The sequence below is a fragment of the Micromys minutus genome (assembly GCF_963924665.1).
Source record: "Micromys minutus genome assembly, chromosome: 6".
NCBI lineage: Eukaryota > Metazoa > Chordata > Mammalia > Rodentia > Muridae > Micromys > Micromys minutus.
The window spans coordinates 82,664,323-82,686,059 of NC_137975.1; the positions used below are offsets into that span (position 1 = coordinate 82,664,323).

At 40.0% G+C, this 21,737-nt stretch overlaps 1 pseudogene across 1 annotated transcript; it reads right to left on the bottom strand.

Moving 5' to 3' along the window:
• Positions 1-6,413: 6,413 nt before the first annotated feature.
• LOC308422108 (serpin B6-like) lies at positions 6,414-20,976 on the bottom strand (annotated as a pseudogene). The gene is made up of 7 exons: positions 20,969-20,976; positions 17,305-17,407; positions 13,987-14,139; positions 12,082-12,121; positions 11,010-11,152; positions 7,081-7,236; positions 6,414-6,783 (listed from the first exon to the last, which is right to left on the bottom strand). The product of its transcript is annotated as a serpin B6-like (transcript).
• Positions 20,977-21,737: the final 761 nt, after the last annotated feature.

Genomic DNA, 21,737 nt, shown 5'->3' on the forward strand with positions numbered 1-21,737 from the left:
TGACTTAACCAAATTCTTAAGAAAATGGATGCATCTAGAGAATATCATCCTGAGTGAGATAACCCAGTCACAAAAGAACAGACATAATATGCAGTCACTGATAATGGGATACTAACCCCAGAAAGCTCTGAATACCCCAGAAACAACTCACAGACTGTGTGAAGTTCAACACCATCAAAAAAGAATATATTTTAATTAACATAGATCTGTATCACATCCCTCTTTCCTCCCTACAGACCCTCACAGTTTCTCACCTATCCCCTCAAATTAATAGCCTCTTTTCCTATATTATCATTACATATATACATATGTATATGTATATATATATATATATATACCCACAAATACTTAATTACAACCTTAAAAAGTGTATTCATATACTTTTATGCAAAAATGCTGAAAATTTGTACATTTTTCTTTGTTTTTTAAAATAAAGTAAAAAAAAACTTAAACCTGTATCAAATACAATAATACATATCAATATAGCCAAAATAACCTTATGTTATATTAGCAATAATTCTAAATTCGAGAGTATATTCAATAATGTACCCTTTATTCTATTAGTTCTATATGATATTTCTAAATTCCCTCCCTTTTCTTCTCAATTTTTTTTATTTTTTCTTCTAAATAAGAAAGGATAGCATAAGCCAATAACCAGTCACATCAAGTTGTCAGACAATGGTATAAAACTTTAATATTAGCTTCAGAATGTATTTATAATTAGAGGCTACAATGAACCATCCAGAAACAAACACAAGAAAAAAAACTTTCTATGATTAAGAAGTTTAATCCCCTACATTAAAAAAGCACATGTGCCTGATACTGCAGAAATAAAACTGTCCGTGGAATGCTGCTGAGTATCTACAAGCATCCCAAATGAACCTGTATCCAAAAATGACCAGTGGCTATAAAATATAAGAAGGAACTCGTGGTAGCAGTTTAAAAGAAGAGACCCTGGTAGCTGTTTGCACCTTTGTTTTATGTAAGAAATTAGTTGGAGAGTGTGATGGTAGAAAACTATGAAAATAAACCCTTTATTCCTGGTGATTTCCATTGATAATATTGTGGGGACCTGGAAAGGTATATGTGGGCCAGGAGCACAGACATGGAGCCTAGAGAACATGTGATTTAAGGTCAACAGATTCCAGAAACAGGTTTCAAAGTTGAATGGAGAGGCTGTTGAAGAAAGTGAAAGACTTAAGAGGGGGTTGTTTGTTGTATGTTGACATTAATTTAGTGTTTAAACCCAGTGCCTTGCACAAACCAGGTTATCTACCTAACAGTTAGCTAAACCTCCAACATGAACCATACTTTTTACTGGAATATGTTTTTGTGCACTGTGTATTAAGATGCTGATATTTATGCCCAGACGTCTGGTTATAGTTCGGAAGATGGCATAGTCAAATATATCCAGTCTCAGTGTTATGCAAAAATAGTTTTCTATCACTTCTCATTGGTTAATAAAAGAGTTGATCATCCAACTATCTGGGCACAGGAGATAGGGTGGGACTTCTAATACCAGTAAGGTGGTCCCAAAGAAGAGAGTAGAGAAGGACCATGAGGGGAGGAAGGTGATGAGAAACCAGCCATGAGGACACTGATGGACCAGAACGAACCAGGGCAAGACTACGTGGCAAGTAAAAAAAATATTTTGGCTGAAGAGTCCCTGCCTATTTGGGTTAGTATAGCTCAGAATTGGCCTAGCTCTTAGTGCCTGGAGCTTGTTAATTAAAAGACCAGGCCTCTGTGTCTTTTTTTTTTTTTTTTTTTTTTTTTTTTTTTTTTTTTTTGAGGCTAAAATGGGATAGAACTGGCATAGAAATGCTCTGCAGTTATTTCTGTATTAATATGGCCACACAAAGACCCTATAACATCTCAAAGCTTGGGCCTTGGCTGAGCATACACTCCACCAGCTTATCTAGTTAACCTGATCACCTATCCAACCACATGGTTAGCTATAATTTCTAGGCCTGTAATCATATCCATCTCCCCTGTCATGTCTCTTGATGAAAAGCCTTTCTCTTCTTCTTCCCAGGGTTCCTTTCTCCCTCCGAGGAAGTTTTACTTTCCTCTCTCTACTGCTTTAGCTCTTTATTGACCCATTAACTTGGAGAGTAAGGTTTGCACAATAAAAGCTGGTTAGTGTATGCTACAAAATTTAGCATTTGAATAAACAATACCAGACCAACTCCAACATGTGACCAATATACACGTTTAGTCATAAAACTGGTGTAGGCCACTTCTCTAGTCCTGAAACTAAGTCATCAAAATTTGTGTCATCTCATTATTTGCATTTCTCCCTTTCACATAGCAATGCTGATCTAATGTGCACACTTAAGTTCATACAGTGATTCCAAGTCAAACAGTGCATACCAAGTTTTAACATCCTCATTACATTCTCTTAGCCCAAAGAGCAACCACAAACCACAAATGAGAAGGCAGAGCCTAAGAGAGATCACAACAGAATGATACATATAGGATGATTCATATTTTCAACTTGATGGATTCTAGAATCACTTGAGAAATGAGCCACATGTGTTGATTAGGTTAATTGAGATGACAATACTTATCCAAAGAGGTCAGCAACATTTGACGGGCTGGGGTCTTAAATGAGTAAAAAGAAGAATTTGAGCTGAGAATACTTTGCTTTCTGCTTCCCAACTATGGATGCAATGTACCCACTTGCCTCAAGCTCCTAACATTATGATGGACAATAACCCTAAAGCATAAGTCAAAAAATGAATGCCTCTTTCCTTAAATTTCTTTTCTAAGTTGTTTTGTCCTAGAAACATGTAAAACTGCTAGTATGCTTTGCATTCTTTGATATTCCTAATTATCTATGTGTTGGAACAAGTGTATGAGGATGTGTGTTCAACACTGTGGCATCATTGCACAGAATGAGAGTCATTATGCTAAACACTTCTGTGTTTTACTGAGACATCTATCACCAAGCTTACAAACCTGCCAATGGCTAATTTTTTCATTGCGTAGTTTTGCCTTTTCTATGATGTCAAATCACTTGAATTTCATAGAATGGCCCTTTTAATTCAGTAATATACACATAAGGCTCTTGGATGTCTTTATATGGCTTGGTATCTTGTTTTTAGGAATGTGTAACAGTACATAGTGTGGTTGTGAGATCTTGGTCTTTTTCTCTGAAGGCATTCAGTTATATTTCCACTGACATTTCAAAAAAAAAAAAAAAACCAAAAAACCAAAAAACCAAATCCTATGATTCAGAGGCTAGGTATAATGATATACCCAAATTGACTCATAAAAAATTTTCACACTGGGGTTTCTTCTCTTTTAGTCTAGGGGACACCCCCATAAGTAGGTTATTAAGGTGAGGACAAATATAATCTCACTTGTGTTTTACAAAGGCCTCTGACCATGTATGGCAGGTACATCGTGGGGAATCTGTTGTTTTGCAATGGTGAAAAAGAGGTGTTTCAGGGTCTGTTTGGATCCAACATGACTCAAAAGCCAGTGCAACAAATGCATGTTTATTGTTATCAAGCCACTACTGAGAAGGGATACAGAACAGACTTGGGAGTTGAACTGTGATTGTAAGCCAAAAAGCTACAGAGCTTTCAAGTACAAAAATAAAGCACAAAAGCCACATTTGTGTTTTTGTTTTGTTTTGTGAAGTTACTGGTCCATTTTCCATTCATCATGATTCAGGGACAGGTGACTTTCCTAAGGACATTTCTTTGTGGTACACCATTCTGCTCTCATTTGTGGCTTTATTTATCTGTGGTGGGGCAACTTGCTGAGCATTAAAATCAATCAGGCTTTCAGTAACCCAAGGAGGTCTTGGGATTTTAAATTTCTTTGAGCCCCTATTCAAAATGTAAGTTTTATTCAAAATGGCTTCAGTTTGGTTAGCACCATGACAGGCAGAACACATAGGCCCCAGACATACATGAGAGTTTTCCTAGTTACCTCATCAGGTTCAAACCTATGATTCAGAGGCTTAAACACCAGTCCTTGGTCCCCCTTCACCACTCACAGCTCTGTATCTGATGCTTCCAAGGCAAAGTTAGGTGCCAATTAAAATTGTAAGAAGTCACTTTAATCGTTGCAATAAGTAAGAAGGCCCATGATGAGCCAAATACAACTTTGTGTAGAGATGATTGGAAGCTTTAACAATTGAAGGAAGAAAGGGGAGAGGCTAGGAAAGGGGCAATTGGAGAATGGAAAACAAGAATATGAAAGTACTATCAGGCCAGCTATGGAATATCCACATTTAGACTCAGTCCCTCCACAGAGACTGGGATACAGAGTGGGTCTATGGGATTTCTTATCCTTGAGAAAGGCACAGGTGTGTAGTAGAGAATAATACATGAATCAAGGGATGAGAAATTTGAATTCAAGTTTAGTAAATGCTTTAAAAAAGGAAGCTTAGGGGTTATGCTCAGGTATTTGGTGAAATATATTGTAAATTTTTTTGATAGCCTTGAGCTTTCTCAGGCAGGAACTTGAAGGATATTTGTATTAATTCTAGGGACCCAGCCTTGAGCTGTTAGAAGTCATGGTAAGTATTAGTTTGCAACTATTAATGTAGAATGGGGAGAGAATCCAAGTCATTTGTGATGACTGCATAATGTATATAGGTCAAGGCTGAGACATGGTAAAGATGAGAGACCAAGTAGATCCTTCTGGGCAAGCACTCATGGCCTATTGCTTTTCCATTCCCAGTCAACCTCAGACATGATTTTTTTTTAAATTCTTGTGGCTCCAGCCTTTGCAGATCTAAGTATGCCCTTGAGTTGGATCTCTAACTGGTTTCTTTTGTATTGTAGAGAGTGAAGATGATTTCTCAGGATACAGTGATAACTATAAACTCCTGGCTGCTAGACGAAGAAATATAGTAGCTTCAAGAGATCAGCCAGTATAAATTTAAGGAGGTATCCTTAGTCCTTAGTAGGCTTCTAACCTTTACATACAACCTGAGGCAATCACTTTATCAAGAGAAAAGGTTTATTCTGGATCATGGTTTTAGAGGTCTCAGTGTATGATCAGTTGGTGCTGTTGTTTGGGCTTGTGATGTGATTGAGAATCAGGTTAGAAATACAAGGAAGAAGCTCAGCTTGTGACAGAGAGAGAGAGAGAGAGAGAGAGAGAGAGAGAGAGAGAGAGAGAGAGAGAGATGGGGGAGGGAGGGAGGGAGGGAGGGAGGGAGGGAGAGAGAGAGAGAAAATGCACAAAGTACAGAGCGCACCATCAGGTCAAGTGCATGCTCCAGTTGTGTAACTTGTTTTACAAAACCCCACCTCCTAAGTTTCAATTCCTCATTTAGTGGCATAGTTTAAGACTAAGCCTTTAACACGTGGTCCCTTGAGGAACATTTCGTATACAAACAAGAGTAGTAAAGGTGTTATAGTGTGTCTCTGCATAGTCTGTGTGACTTGTTCCCTGATTATCACACTCAGAATCCATGTGAGAATTTTTATATGGCTTCCATCTGACTGCAAGACTTGTCTTGCATCCCAGATACAAATACCCTCAAAATAAGAGCCAAGGAAGCATACATAATTTAGTTGGGCTGTTATTTTCGGGTTAGGGTAAGAGAAATATTTGTACATTCAAATCAATGATGGTGAAACAAGTAATTCTTGAGAGTCATTAACATTACAGCAAAGTTAGTCACAGACACTCAGACAGACACACACACACACAGATATGTAGGGGGTAGGCAGAAAAGGAGGTTCTGACTGAAGGAAAGCCTTCAGTCCTCTGGAACAAAGGAAATTTCTTGCTGCTATAGGAATTTTGTTAGAGCTGGGTACAGAATGGGGGAAGGATGGGGGAAAGGTTCCATACACTGTACTTAATAAGTAGTCCTTTACACAAATTAGCTAGGAATCCTTCAGATGTGTGGTAGGTAGTTAAAGTCAGAAAGGTACCAGATAAGAGCAAATTTATAACTCAAGACTGCCCCAGGGGCTGTCCTTTCTCAGAACCTGAGTGTTTTACCAGTTATATTAGGAGATTACTTTAAGACCTTCAGAAGTTGACCTCAGGCTTGTATGTAGATCTCAAAGGCACTCTCTGAAGCAGAATAGTCTTGTAACATAGTTGCTTTATCCAGAATTCCCTTTTCCCAAATGATTTACAGAATACCAGGGACATTAGATATGGTGCCAAAGAGCTGTAATCCTAGCTACTCAGGTGGCTGAGGTAAAAAGGTCTCATGTTCAAGATGTACTTGAGCTACAGGAAGAGTTTAAGGCCAGCCTAGGCAACTCAATGGGACTTTCTCTCAAAGGAAGAAACATTCTTTTTTTAAAAAATCGTAGGTATAATTTAGTGCCACCAAGCACAGAATTGTCACAACATGTACTGATCCACAAACAAATTATGAGAAAAAAGTGGGCAAAAAGGGGGGGGGGCTGACACCACACCATTCTTTCTCATGGGGAGGAGAACCGGCCACAGAACACAATCCCAGTCATGCTGTGCTGGATGAAGAAAAGAAAAGGGTGGTTGGTACAGAAGTAGGGGACCATACACCTAAAAGCTACACTGGGTGTGGTAGTAGCTGCCCTCTTCATTGACTTCCACAAAGGACTTGTGAATGACCTTGGACAGATATAAGCCTTCTTTAGATGCTATTCCTGAAAAGTCTGCCATGCCCTGCTGAAAAGCATCAGTCATGCCCAGATTGCATAGGTCATCATTCATATCATAGTTCTCTTCCAGTTTAAACCTTGAGAAGAAAACTTCCTCCTCTTTTTCTTCTATCTTGTCCAGCCTCATCCACTCTATGAATTTCTTGTAAGTTATTTACTTTTCTACTTAGAAAAGAGTTCAAGACCCTAGGCCAGTACTCCTGAGGTGATGGGGAGGCTCTATATTCCCAAAGAAGTTTGGCTGTAACTTAATATGGTAGCTGGGAGGGGCTAGGGAGCAACTCTGTTCTGTTTGCTAAGCATGCTTCAGGCCCTGGGTTCTACTCCATTTCCACAAATGAGTAGAAGATAAAAACATGATCATGGGAGTCTAGGAGAGCTGCCCCAGCAGAAACCCAAATGCCACTCTTTCTCCATTACAGCTCTATCAATGCCCCATGCTCCTTACCATTCTCAGTTCAATGTGTTCATCTGGAAGCATGATGATCATATTCAGCTCACTGACAACATAGGGAAGCAACAGAATGGTAGTGGATATTTCTTCTACATAGGTCATCTTAAAGGTAGACTTCTTAAACATCATTTTCACAGGTTTCTCCTTATTCTGTAAATAATGTATAAATATTAAGTAGAAAGAGACAAAATGAATTCACAACTGAGATAGCCACTCCCTGCCTATAGAAACACTTTTGATTAAATTTCTAGAACATTCCCTCAGTTTCTTAACCTCTGGAATAATTTAGATCTTACACATAACTTACAGGCCCAGTTTTCAAGGCATGGTCCTCAGAGTTTTGGAAGGAGGTGGAATCTTTAAAAGGTGGAGCCTGCTGGGGGATATTTAGGTCCTTGGGATGTACCCTTGAAAGGGATTATGGGATTCTGGCCTCTTTTTTCCTTTCTTTCACTTTCTGGCCTTGAGGTAACCCATTTTGCTCCCCATCTGATCACACGATCACCTGTCAGCACCCCTATAACAGGCCTAAGTCATGAATTCATCTCATTGGGAATTGGAACCCCTACAAGTGAGTCAAATGAACATTTTCTCTTCTCAAGTTGATTATCTTCATATCTGTTAATAGAGTGTCAGAACACTGACTGACTCGATCTTAAAACAGGTTGAATGTCCTGGACCAACAAATATTTTCTATTGGGGACCCCATTTATTCTCATGACTTTGAACATGATTCTCAATTTTACTGTTTTATCCTGAACTTCTTTCTTAGGACTCTAAATATGCATTTTACTTTCCATTTTAGGCCTTCATTTAAAAAGAAAGAAAAACCTAGATTAAGAAAGAACTATATACTTTCTTTTTTAAGTTTAATTTTCCTATATTTATTGTCTGTCTTAATCAGTGTTCTATTGCTGTGAAGAGACACCATGACTACAGTAACTCTTATAAAAAAAAAAAAAACAAAAACAAAAACAAATCAGGACTGGCTTATTCTGCTATCACCATGATGGGAAGCATGGCAGCACACAGGCAGACATGGTACTGAAGAAAGAGCCAAGATTAGAGTTCTACATCTGGATTGGTAGGCAGCTGGAAGAGAGAGGATCCCTGGGCCTGGTTTGAACATCAGAAATTCCAGAGCCCACAACCAGTGACACACTACCTTTAACAATGGCATATCTCATAATGCCACTCTTTAAGCATTCAAGTATGAGTGTATGGGGTTGATTCTTATTTAAATCACCACATTATTCATCATACTTCTTCTAGTTGTCAAAAACATTACCTTCCTTTTACTCATTCCTTTCTCACACCCTGCATCTACCCTATTACCAAATTGTATTGTCTATCCCTTTGAAATATAACCAAAATCTGACTTTATTTTTAAATCTCTACTATCATCAGCACAGCCCTTGGATACTCTGATGACCTCCTTGTCACTGACCCCAGCACAGCAGGCATACATGCAAGTCAGATCTTATCATTCTGGTTCAACATCCCAGTATGGTGATGCTCTATGGTCATGACCCCCACAGAGGTTGCATATCAGACATTCAGCATATCAGATATTTACCCTATGATTCACAACAGTAGAAAGATTACAGTCATAAAGTAGCAGCAAATATAGTTTTATATCTGAGAGTCATTATCACATGAGGAACTATATTAACATGCCACAGAATTAGGAAGATTGAGAATTACTGCTCTATTGGGAGCAAAAGTTGATGACTTTAGAACAACCCAGAATCAAAGCAGGAGCTTTCCCTGCTTCTACTCCCCATCATCTGGACTGTTCCTTGCCCTTTATTTCTTTACCACAATCATGTGTCAGTTTGTGGTTTAATGGCAAATTAACTTGACTCTCTCTTTCTTCCCAACAAACTGATCCTCAGAACATAGAACCTCAGATTTTTATGTTCTAGTATCTGCTCACATGCCATCTTCCCAGTGAAGGCTTCCTCAGTATTTTTCATCCACAACCAAACCCTGTCCTGGCTAGTGTAATATCAACATTAACTAGAGTCATCAGAGAGGAGCAAACCTCAATTGAGAACCTCTGTAAGATCCAGCTGTAGAACATTTTTTAAATTAGTAATTGATGGGAGAAGGCCAAGCCCATTGTAAGTGGTACCTTCCCTAGGCTTGCGGTCCTGCTTTCTCTAAAAAAGGAGGCTGAGCAAGTCAGTAAGCAGTCTAAGCACAGCATGCAACTAGCTTCTTTGTGTGTCTCTGAAGCCATTCCACCAACCAGTGTTCTTCTCTATGTTTATTGATTACTGCTATGCCTCAGGAAAAAATATGTTCAAGTGTCTGAGCACACTCAACAAGGCCAGAGACTTCCAAGCCACATCTGCTGGCTACATTAGTAACAAGCTAATGAGCAGCAATAGTGAGGACCAGGGAAAATGACTCCTTACTAGAAAAGAGTTGTAGCTGTTGCCAGTCCAGCCTTAGCCAGAAATGGCCATGTCCTCTCTAACCATCCTCCTCAGTTCCTAACCACATTTGTGGTTTAATTCTTTATTCTTTATTTTTTATTTTAGCAGTTCTTTTTTATTGGCTATTTTATGAATTTACATTTCAAGTGTCAACTCCTTTCCTGGTTCCCTTCTCTCCCATATGCCTTCCCCCTGCTTCTATGAAGAGTTCCCACTCCCACCCACCCACTCCCACCTCAACACCCTGGCATTCCCCTATGCTGGGGAAAATGAATCTTTACAGGACCAAGGGATTCTTCTATTGATGCCAGATAATGCCATCCTCAGCTACATATGCAGCAGCACACATGGGTACCTCCATGTGTACTCTTTGGTTGGTGGTTTAGTCCCTGGAAGCTCTGGGGGGGTCTTATTGAATGCTATGCGCTTCCTCTTGTGGTTTAATTCTTAAAATGAATATAGATTTGTTGAGTGCCTTGTGAAAATTACAGCCAAAGGCTCTTTGTTGCTTCAGTTCTCTGAGACAGCACACCATTCTGAATCTAATAGGGCAAATGAAGGCCATTTCTCTTATTGTGTTCTGTCTTTATCATGTCTGCCTGAACTAGCCTTGAGCCAAGCAGCCGTCTGTCCTTGTCTCTTCAGCTATGTCCTTGGCCTGCAACTAGCATACTTTATAACATACCAGGATATAAGAATTCTTGATCCTGTGGCCTATATACTTTCTGTCACAACTACTCTCATCTGCTGTTGGAGCATCTATCAATAGCAAATAGGAGTATGTCTTAATGAAACACTGTCTAGAAAAATGGACCTGGGCTGGCATTGTTCATAACCTACAAGGTGTTGATCTCTGCCTTCAGCAGATACTCTCCACACACCTCCAGTTCTTAAAGCCTCCAATCATGTAATATAAATAGGGCCAATCTTAGTAATTTAATGATTTGGTAATTTGTGTCTATAATTCCTATCCATTTAGTAATAGGAATTTAAATAAAAGTCCTTATCAACACAAAATCTTGTAGTTTTGGATCCCTAACTACAGCAAGGACATTACACTGGTTATTGCCATGTGCTGTTTGAGCTCTCTAATATATCTGTAAGAGAGGGGCTTCTCCCCTCCACATGTTTACAAACCAAACATGTTTAAGTCAAGTGTTATCCTAGGTGCCTTGCTTAGGGATAAGCTGTCCCCTTCCCCCCAGCTCTGTGACAAGAAAGGAAGGAAAGTCTAAGAGGATAAACACTGTGTCCTTGAGAACAGTTTGATGTTTTTAGTGTTTATTTCACAATATAAAAATATCTACTGGGGAGCAAGCAGATATCCATAGTACTGTACAAGATGAAAAGAAAGAGAAAAAAGCCATGCAGGTTACTGGGGAGTCCTTGCCTAACTACCTGAAGCCATATGAAGCACAAGTTACATAAGACAGCCTTCTCCTGTGTATTAGAAGCTGATGTAATCAGGGAACCACTTATCACCTTGGTGACTTTGAAAGGCATTTCTTGAGTGTCCTTTTTGTTAAAGTGCTTCTTCCAGTTTCCTTTGAAGTAGATGGCTTTCACAAGGACCAACCCAGTGTTTGAATTCACTGAACCTGAAGATAGCAACTTTGTAATTTTATCTGAAAGGAATAATTAAAAAGCCAGTTAGCTAAAATTTGGCTGATGCATGGACAAGGCTGCTATGCAGAGAGGCCACCTTCTTGAATGGCCAAGTACATATTTAAGGGATTTCACTGACCCTCAAATATTAGTCAGCCAGTTTTCCTTGAAGCAACACAACCATCACTGAAAAGAAAAGGGGCACATTTTTCAAAAATTCTGAGAAGAAAAAATTAAAAAAAATATTTTTAGAAATAAAATCATCATTGTTGTAATCAATACCTAAAATATATGAGTGAGTGTTAGACATACAGTATGAATCCTTAAAATGTGAGCTGGAAAAAAAATTTTAAGTAATTTTAGAAATGGAGTGTTTGCTGGAGAGATGGCTCAGGGACTAAGCGTGTTTATAGCAACAGACCCTACATCTATGTCAAGTGACTCCCTAATAACTGTGATTCCAAGTCCAGAGGACCTGATGTTCTCCTCTGGCTCCCACAGGTGAACATACAGACTCATACCCATGTACATACACATAATTTAAAAATACTTTTTAAAAAATGTTTTGGATAAACTCAAAATTTAAAAATAGGGCTAAGGAGATTGCTCAGTCACTAAAGTGTGTGCTTTGCAAGCATAAAGTCCTGAGTTCAATTCCCAGAATCCACATAGATAAACAAATCAATGAAAACCAAGGTGATGCTATCATGCATATTTGTAATCTCAACACTTTGGAGGTAGACTCAGCTGTATCTGTGAAACATATTGAACATCCAGCATGATCTACTTTGTAAGTTCCAGTTCAGGTAGATGTTTTGACTTTTAAAAAAGACAAACATAGATAGTACCTGAGAAACAACAGCCAATGTCCTCTATCCTCCACACACAGAGAAATGTGCATATGCACAGACATGAACACATAGGTGAGCATGCACATGCACACACATACATCCAACAATATTTGGATCAATAAATACATTAGTCCTTCCCTGAGAAAGATTACATGTATTGAAAATAACACGGAGCCTATAATATGTATAATTTCCTGTATTGGGTTTTAAAATTAGAAGTGCAGATATACCGTGTTCCTCACAAGTATACAGCACAGCTTAAAACCACAGATGAAAGAGGGCAAGTGCAATCCTCCTGTAGGAATGTACTAGAATTGTAGAATATGAACCACACAAGAGCATGGAGTTCTGGACTCAGGGTAACTGTTCTTCACACTATTCAAGAAAAAGACTAAAAGAAAGGAAGGAAGAAAAAAGAAAGCAGCAGGTAGATATGGAGGGAGGAGAAAATGGGTTCTGGAAAAGCTAATATATTGGGAGATATCACAGATATACTGTTTAAAGCACAATAAAGCTAGACAAAATGTCAGAAACTTAATTTATCGAAAGCAGAATTGTAAAGGTTACATTTATTTAGAAAAATAGCTTTTTATTTTTGAGACAGGGTATCACTATGTTGTCCTGGTTAGCCTAGAACTCACTATATATAGACCAAGTCTATAGAGCAAGTTGACCTCTAACTCACAAAGATTCTTCTGTCTCTGTCTCTCAACTATTAAGAAAAAAAGCCTGTATCACTACACCTAGCCATACATCAGAGCTTCTTAAGATGGGGATCCTTATCCCATAATGGATCTGAATGAGGGTGGAAGGAAAAAATTTTGTGAAAGAAATTTGAATGGACAAGAGCCAAAAATTACTTTGAAATCAAACCTGTATGATCCCAGAGTGGTTCTGACATCGATGGCCTGCATTGCATCACATGAATTCTCTGCAGCCATGGTTTTGAACAGACATATGAATTTGAACTGTGCATCTTGTAATTTCTATAATGGTAATTCACACTGTCTGGAACACTTTGGCTCAGACTTGTAAGTTGATTCTTGTAAGTTGGGAACTTCAATGCTTTCCTGCACACAGTTTCCATTGTTTTTATATATGGGTTGAAACATGCATTATGCTGACAGCATATATGAAATGAGTCTCTAGTCTTCCTTTCAAACAGCTCAGGGCTACATATTTTACTTGTTTTCAGGGTACTAGTTTTATACTATAACTTCACAGTTCTCCTTAGGTGTAAGAAACAGTCAGCCACAGCTGTACCTCAGAGGGTCCCTATAGGTCCAATTGAGAGAACAATTAGCAATACATGTTACAATCTCAATACTTCACATTTTTTGTTTTACAAATACATCTAGGAGCCAAAAATATACACAAAATCACACTCAACAATATAAGATTGATGATGGTCCAGACAGCATGCAAGTTAAATCTATCCATGGGCAACTGGCTTTCGATGCCATGAATCAAGTATACTCAGGACTACCAGACTATCAGATGATGACCCATCATAGTGAGCAGACCTGGGACTGTGGCTCATTGGTTGAGTGTATGCTTAGCAAGTGTGTGAGGTTGTGGTTTCAACCCCAACATCAATTAATAACAATAAAGTAATAGTAGTGTAATAATAAATGATGACAAAATAAACTATAATACAATGTAAATACAAAAAATAAAAGAAAAATTATGGAACAATATGTATGTTCTGATGTCCATATGCAGGGAAAATATTTGCAAGTAAATTTCTGTATCTGCAGGAAGACAAACATCAATTCTATAAACCCTCTTATCCTGAGTGAGATAAAAACTGAAAAACAGATTGAGGAGACTCACACTTTGCTGACTTAATTTGTATTTTGTATTTAGTTTGTATTTTTGCACAAATGCACATGAACATATACAAGAATTGCACTGGTGCCAAAATAGCTGGGAAGCACACATACTCTCTGTTGTATCACATAATTTCTCTCTCATTTTGCTTCATGAAAACTGGAAAGACTTACGGCTAAGATATCAAAAGTCTTTTCCCCGAAGAGCCTGTTGGCTGTTTTGAGCAAGTACTGTGTGCCAGTCTTATTCACTTTGGTGAGAAGAGACTGGAAGCCCTGGTGAACATCTCTACCTCCGTTGCCACTGCATTTATCCAAAGAAAGTTCCTGAAGTCAAAAAAAATTAAAATACAACTTCATCAGGCCCAGCTGATGAAGAAAAAGAGTCAACATTTAACTCATCCTCAGAATTTCACAGATCCCTGCTGCCCACCTAGTTACAAATGCAAATACCTTGAATGTTCCTTTGTAGGGTCCTCCCTGTGCCCTGTCAGCTCTGAAATGAGCAGAAGTGGACCTCTAAAAACCCTCCACTCTTCATGCTTACTACATAATCTCTGGCTAAAACCATGGAGCCAACCAACCTTCACTGGCTCAAAGCAGGCAGTCCCTGACCTTCAATTTCAGCAGTCTCTCCCTCTGTTCTTTGGGCTAGGTTGGCTCTCCCACTGTCTGTCTATACTAGACAGTTTTATGTCAACTTGACACAAGGTGAAGACCTCTGAAGACAGAGTGGTTTAAATATGCTTGGCTCATGGGATGTGGCACTATTCAGAGGTGTGGTCTTGTTAGAGGAAATGTATCACTGTGGAAGTGGGGTTTTGAGGTCTCACATATATATTCAAGTCTGGTCAGTGTGATAGAGCCTCCTCCTAGCTGCCTTCAGAAGAAAAACCCCTTCTGTTGCCTATTGATCAAGATGTAGAACCTTCAGCTTCTCCAGCACTATGTCTGCCTGTATACTGCCATGCATGAACTGAACATCTGAAACTGTAAGCCAGTCCCAATTAAATGATGTCCTTTTCTAGTGTTGCCTGGGTCATAGTGTCTACTCGCAGTGATGAAACTCTAAGACAGCCTCCATAAAATTGGGCAGGTCTATATAGAACATTTTCTTAGTGATTGGTCTGTGAGGACCTAGCCAATTGTGAGTACTACTATCCCTGAGATAATGATCCTAGATTCTATAAGAAAACAGACTGAGAAAGCCATGTGAAGCAAGTCAGTAAACAGCACTCCTCCATAACTTCTACAGCAGCTCCTGCCTTCAGATTCCTCCCCTGTGTCAGTTCCTGCTTTTGATGATGAGCTATTTTGTGGAACTCTAAGTAAACAAACAAACAAACAAACAAAAACCAACACTTTCCTCTCCAAGTTTCTTTGGTCATGGTGTTTGATCACAGCAATAGTAACCCTAAGTAAAGCACAGACCAACAGTATTCAAAAGTAATAGTGTTCCAGGTCTGGGCCTTCAAATACCAAGTGCCATTTTTGTATCCAGCCAAACTCACAGAAGCAAATCCAAACTATCATTTGCAGGCCAGATGGAAATTCTTGGAGTCAGCACCATCATACAACATGGTTGGGAAGAGAACCACAGCCCTAGCCAATATCTAATACTTCAGCCTCACTGGACTTTCTGATGCTGCTAGAAAAGTCTACCAACTGACAGATGGCAGTTGATCTGTTTCCCAGTGAGCAGTGGATCTTAGATTCCAAGAAACAATGCCAGCAATGCTTCTTCTCTTTGCAGATCAGGATGGTTAGTTCTAATGAAATGGATGAGGTACACAGTAACCCAGAAATTGAACTCATGATGTTGGCTTTGGAATTAATAGCTGTAAAGGACAGGGAAAAATTAGGTAATAACAGTTGGGACCTGGAGAACGGGGTTTGTGGTGTGGTAAATATTGGCTGAAGTAGTTGTTTGTGGTGAAAAGAAATATGAGACATTGCCCCTGTGACCCTTGGTTTCTGTCTAAACAATTGTGACCATAATTGAAAATTGGCCTGTAAGGAAAGAGTTAAATTAAAAGGAGGTCATGAAGATGAACTCTAATCCAGTCTGACACATGTCCTTATCAGAAAGGACATTGGGTCACAGCAAACAAGAAACATTGTGGGGACACAGGGAATAGCTGCAATCTATGGGCCAACAAAAATTATAAATGTTAAATATACCTGAAGCACTGCTCCCTAGAAGAGCCTCAGCTGGTTCTGCCTGAGGTCTCCCAGCCAAACCTGACCCAATATGATAAGACACTTCTGGGAGCATCCCATTAATACTTTGCTTGTTAAAAGACTGTGTCCCAGAGAACAGATAGTGAGGTTATAGGTAGACTTGGTGCAAAATTTTGGTGTTTTTGCCCCAAATAATCTGCATCCTTCCAATTAACATGCCCAACCTCTGTGGGGCTGGGGATTCCTGGGACCAGGGAGAGCTAGTCCAGACTAAAAGTGAAGTCAAGGTGTTTGCAAACCACAGAAATCTCATCTGAGATTACAGGAGAAGGACCCCACCCCCTGTTCTGCCCTGGGCCTGCATGTCCCAGCACAGGTACCCTATGTCACACCAACCTTGCTCCCACCCCAGGAGGTTAGGTAGCCAGTAGCCAGGTTACACTTTCTCTTTCCTTATAAAGTCACTTCCTGCTGCACCTGAAATTCCTCTTTATACAAATGAGGCATCCCTAACACCCTGGCCCCGGGCAATGATCTAAACTCACCTTCAAAGCTCCTATCTACATCCTAAAGATGTAAGTAGCCTTTGTTACCCTCATTAAAGGAGCTATCTCTTGCTAAAGCCTCTCCTGAGAGTCTCTCATCACACTCAGACCCACCTGAAGTCTCTTTCATCCCTGGTGTTCCCTCCACCATTCTCAGGACTCAGGATCTACCTGTCATGGTCTAGGTTAATTGTGCCATAATTTGTGGTGAAATGGAGCCTGAATAAAAAACCACCACTGTCTCGCGCTCCACGTCCCGCCGGCAGGAATAGGCGTGCAACAACAGGATTCTTCTGCGAACAACCTTTATTGTACAATACTCTGAGCAGGGGATTTCTCTGAGCAGGGGACTTCTCCACGTGGGAGAGAAATGCATTGCTTATATATGCCCAGGAGAGTTGTGTTGCTACCTGATTGGTGCGCCCTCCAGTAATTCATTAGTATGCCCCGAGAGCGGGCTGTGACGTATGTGGCGCATGCGCTCTAAGTCTCTTGGCTGGGCAACAGCTCTGTTTGCTGAGTTCTCGGCGGGAAGCCGGCGCCATGTTTGGGTGCGGCACAAACGGCTCCCTACACACCACCCCACCAGTACTAACTGGACAATGTACTCATGCCAATATCCCAGCAGGTAGAACATCCTTCCCTACATATACAACCACACCCTTATGTCATCAGCAGTTGTATATCAAGAGCAATCACTTTGAGATTTGAACCAGATCAACTGACCATTGATGACACTTAGCTGCCATGAAATGTGGCTAGTTACCTGAATCATCTGGTTTGCAGTCGTTCCTTTTGACCCCATGAAGACCATGGCCAGGGCTGAGGAGATGGTCATGGGTGAGAAAAGTACATTTTTTGAGCTCAAGCTGTCCAATCAACTATTTTGATTTATTGTTTTTCTGATATGATCATTATCCTTCCATGCCACTGAGAGGTTAGTAGGGTCTATAATAGACTGGGTGTGGATTTTTACATCTGAATCTTTGAGCCATTGCTTTACTGATTTCAGCAATGAGCTTTATCATTGAGAAGTCTGATTGACAGTTGATCCCATATCTACTCTCTTTCCCTTGTTCTGAACCCCTCCTTTGAGGGACTTGTTACCCCAAGATAGCAACTGCTGGATACTTGTTTCTCTGACTGTTGTGTCAATGTTTTCTGTGTTGTCTTCTGCCCCTGAGATTCTCTCTTCCTTCTCTTGTAGCTAGTTGGTGATGCTTGCATCTATGACTCCTGATTCCCCCCCCCCCTAGGTTTTCTATCTCCAGGGTTGTCACTTTTTGTGATTTCTTTATTGTTTCTATTTCCATCTTCAATTCCTTCACCTGTCTGGTTGTCTTTACCTGTAGCTCTTTGAGTGATTTTGTATTTTTTTAAGGTCTTCTACTTGTTTACTTGTGTTCTTCTATAATTGTTTAAGGGGGTTATTCATGCACTTCTCAAAGACATCTATCATCATCATGAAGTATGATTTTAAGTCTAAATCTTATTTTTTTGGTATGTTGTGAAATCCACTACTTGCTGTGGTGGGAGAACTGGGCTTTGATGTTGCCAAGTTGTCTTAGTTTCTATTGCTTAGGTTCTTGTGCTTTCCTCTTGCCATCTTGTTATCTGTGATTCTAGATGATCTTGTTGTCTCTGACTGGAGCTTGTCTCTCCTGTGGGTCAGAGGTCCCATGAGCTCAGGAGGGAGATTTCTCCTAGGTGTTTGGCTCTTTGGGGACAGGCAGTGAGTTCTGATGGTGGTGACCTGGTTCTGTCTTCGTGGGCTTGTGTGAGAGACCTCTTATGAGGCTTTTCTTTGTGCGCAGCCATCTGCAGGCTGGTTCTGAGTCCTGATGGTGGTGACTTGGCTCTTTCTCTGGACCAGATAAGACCAGTTCCCAGAGATCACTACTCTAGCTGTGTCCTGGGAGTTCCTGGCAGGTCCTGAGTTTGTGGGATCAGGTAGGAGAGCACTTGTGTAGCTCTTCTGGGTGTTCAGCTGTCCGTGGGTAGGTCCTGAGTCCTAACTGTGATAACCAGGCTCTCTCTGTGTGCTGGAATGGACTCATTCCCAGAGAGCACCATGATATCTGCACCCCAAGAGTTCCTGGTGTTCCCTTCCCAGATAGCCAGTGGGTGTGTGTGGCAGGCCACTGACCATGGGTTTAGGTGGGAGAAGGCTTGTGAGGCTCTTCTGGGTGCTCAGCCATCTGCAGGCAGGTTCTGAATCCTGATGGCAGTGACCTGGCTCTCTCTTGATTAAACTTTTCAACTCCTGCAATTCATTAGTTAATTTTTGTAATTGAATTTCTAACTCTAATTTGAAAACCTGTATTTCTCCTTTGGCCAAGTCTTTTTGTCCTGCCAAGATAATGGGGAAAGCCATAGAAGACAAGAAGGAACATAAGGCTGCCAATCTTCATTATGATCTTTAGTTGCTTTTTCTTCCAGATCAGCTTTTTCCCCTGGATTAATTAATAATCAGTTAATTTTATTTGTTCTAATGCTGCTAATAGAGGTTTATAGGGCCCATCATTGACCAAATTAGCTTTGAAAAGGGCTTTCTCAAACCAACAGTCTTCCTTGAGCTTAAGTAATTGTTCCTGTTCTGCCTTCAAAGACTAAGAAATTTCTCTATCTTTATTATAATCAATGGCATTTTTTTAAACCAGCGCCCAAAGGCAGAAGGCTGTAAGATCAGCCTGTGTATTTCTTAGCACTTCTCCCATTATTTCCCTAGTAGCTTTATCCAAAGTTCCCTCATCTGGAAACCAAGGGCAGTATAAATGCATCTGGGCTAATTTTCTAAGGGTTGTTGTAGTTTAAACCCTGCTCCTCTTGTCTATAATAACCCTTTCAGGTTGTAAGTAAATGCCTGCTTGCTGTCGCCCAGTCTTATTGCACTGATAAACACTGTGGACAAGCAGCAAAGGTTACTTTCCAGTCTGACATTGGGCATTGACCCAAGATCACCAGTGAACACACTTTCTTTGGATGGGAGTCTGGAAATTATAGAACAAGGACAAGAGAAGAATGGAGCCAAGACAAAGTTCTGATCAAGATTCAAATTTATTGAAAAGCAGCAGGCTTATAAAGGCAAACACCATAAACCCAAACCCCTGTATATAACTGATGAAGTAAATCACCTCATGTCAGCAGCCAATGACATAGGTTTCCATTTTGCAGCACAGGTCTCTCTTATTAGGCGAAAAGTGGAAATCCTAACTTGGGCAGAAAAATTTCACCAAGTGCTCTGATACCAAAAAAAGCTGATGTGGCAAGTCAGGCTATGCAGGTCAGGTCAGAAACTCCACAATGGTATGTCAAAATCATATGGCAGGTAGTTCTATTTTTAATTTTTAAATAAACTTCTGAACGGATAATAGCTAGACTAGTCTCTACTCTCATCAGCAGTGAATGGATATTTGTTTAACTTTATGAGTATTTCATTATGCTACAAAGTAAATATGTGCACTGCATACATACTCGAGACCATGGTAGGATTAAATTGTGTGAAATATATTTAGAGCTGATGTGCATTGCTGTGTGGGTGATGAGAACCAAACCTGGGACCTCTGGAAGAACAGTAAATGGCCTTATCTGCTGAGTCCCTGTTGTTAGATTTCTTTAAGATCTCCATTGTGACAGGGGTGAGGTAGTATCTTGAAGTAGTTCTAATGTATATTTCTCTGTTGTTCTATTCCTAATTGGAAAACAATGAGATCAGTATCAATGGTCATCAATAAGTGAATAAATAATAAAAATACTGTGTCTTAGTTACTCTCCCAATGCTTGAAGCAGATACCATGACCAAGGCAACTTATAGGAAAAAATTTTAATTGGTAGCTTGCTTGTAAAGTTTCAGAGGATTAGGTGAAGATCATCATGCCAAAAAGCATGGCAGGAAGCAGACATGTATGCTGTTAGAGATGTGGCTGAGAGCTCATCTATAATTCACATGTTTCAAACAGAGAGATGGGGAGCCTGGGATTTGTTATTGAAACCTCAAATTCTATATCCAGTGACACAGCATGTCCAACAAGCTAACATCTACTCCAACAGTGCCACAATGCATAATTCCTCCTAAAGAGTTCTACTAACTGGCTATCAAGCATTCAAATACATAATCTTATTGGCAACCACTGTCATTCAAATCACCACATTGTACTCCTGGGCACCCATATGCTCCTGACCATGTAATAATGCAAAATGCATTCAGTCCAATTTCAAAAATTCCCAAAGTCTTTCACAGTATCAACACTGTTTCAAACTCCAAAGCTTATATCTCTTCTGAGATTCAAGACAATCTGCTATCTATAACCCCTTGTAAAAGCAAAGCAAAAAGAAATCACATACTTCTCATATGTAATGGCACAGACTATATATATCATTATTCCAAAAGGAAGGAAATGGAGTACTGTTGAGAGCCGTTTGTGCCGCACCCAAACATGGCGTCGGATTCCCGCCCATGACTCAGCAAACAGAGCCCAAGAGACATAGTGCGCATGTGCCACAGACGTCACAGCCCGCTCTCGGGGGCATGCTAATGAGTTACTGGAGGGCACACCAATCAGGTAGTGACACGAGTCTCCTGGTCATATATAAGCAGTGCATTTTCCTTCCACGTGGTCCCCTGCTCAGAGTGTTCTACAATAAAGGTTGTTCGCAGAAGAATCCTGTTGTTGCACGCCTTTTCCTGCCAGCGGGAAGTGGGGCGCGCGACAGAGTACAGTGAGGAAATACTGGACCAAAGCAATAATGAACACAAGTGGGAAAAAGGCAATTCAGCATTACAATGTAGGATGTTAAAGGGTTGATTCTCTAGCCACAATAGCAAAGAAATGGGATCTGTATCAATTGCCATCAACAATTGATGAATAGATAATGAAATATGGTGTCTTAGTTTGGGCAGAGGGAAGGGCATTCTGATCCGAATGACCACACAAAGAGAAAATATTGAGAAAGTACTGGACCAAAACAATAATGAACGTCACTGAGGTAAACTTCAGGTTTGCAACTTCATGTGAAAAGTTCAAAGGTTCATTAGATGGCTCTTCTTTTCCAGTTTTGCTGACTGCAATATTATTTTGTCACTGGATTCACTTAGTCCAGGATAAAAGAGTACACAGTCATTTTACTCTACTATCCTTAAATCCAGAATATTCTGTTGTCTATAGTTTCCTTAGCTGTTTAAACTTTACTAACTTCCTT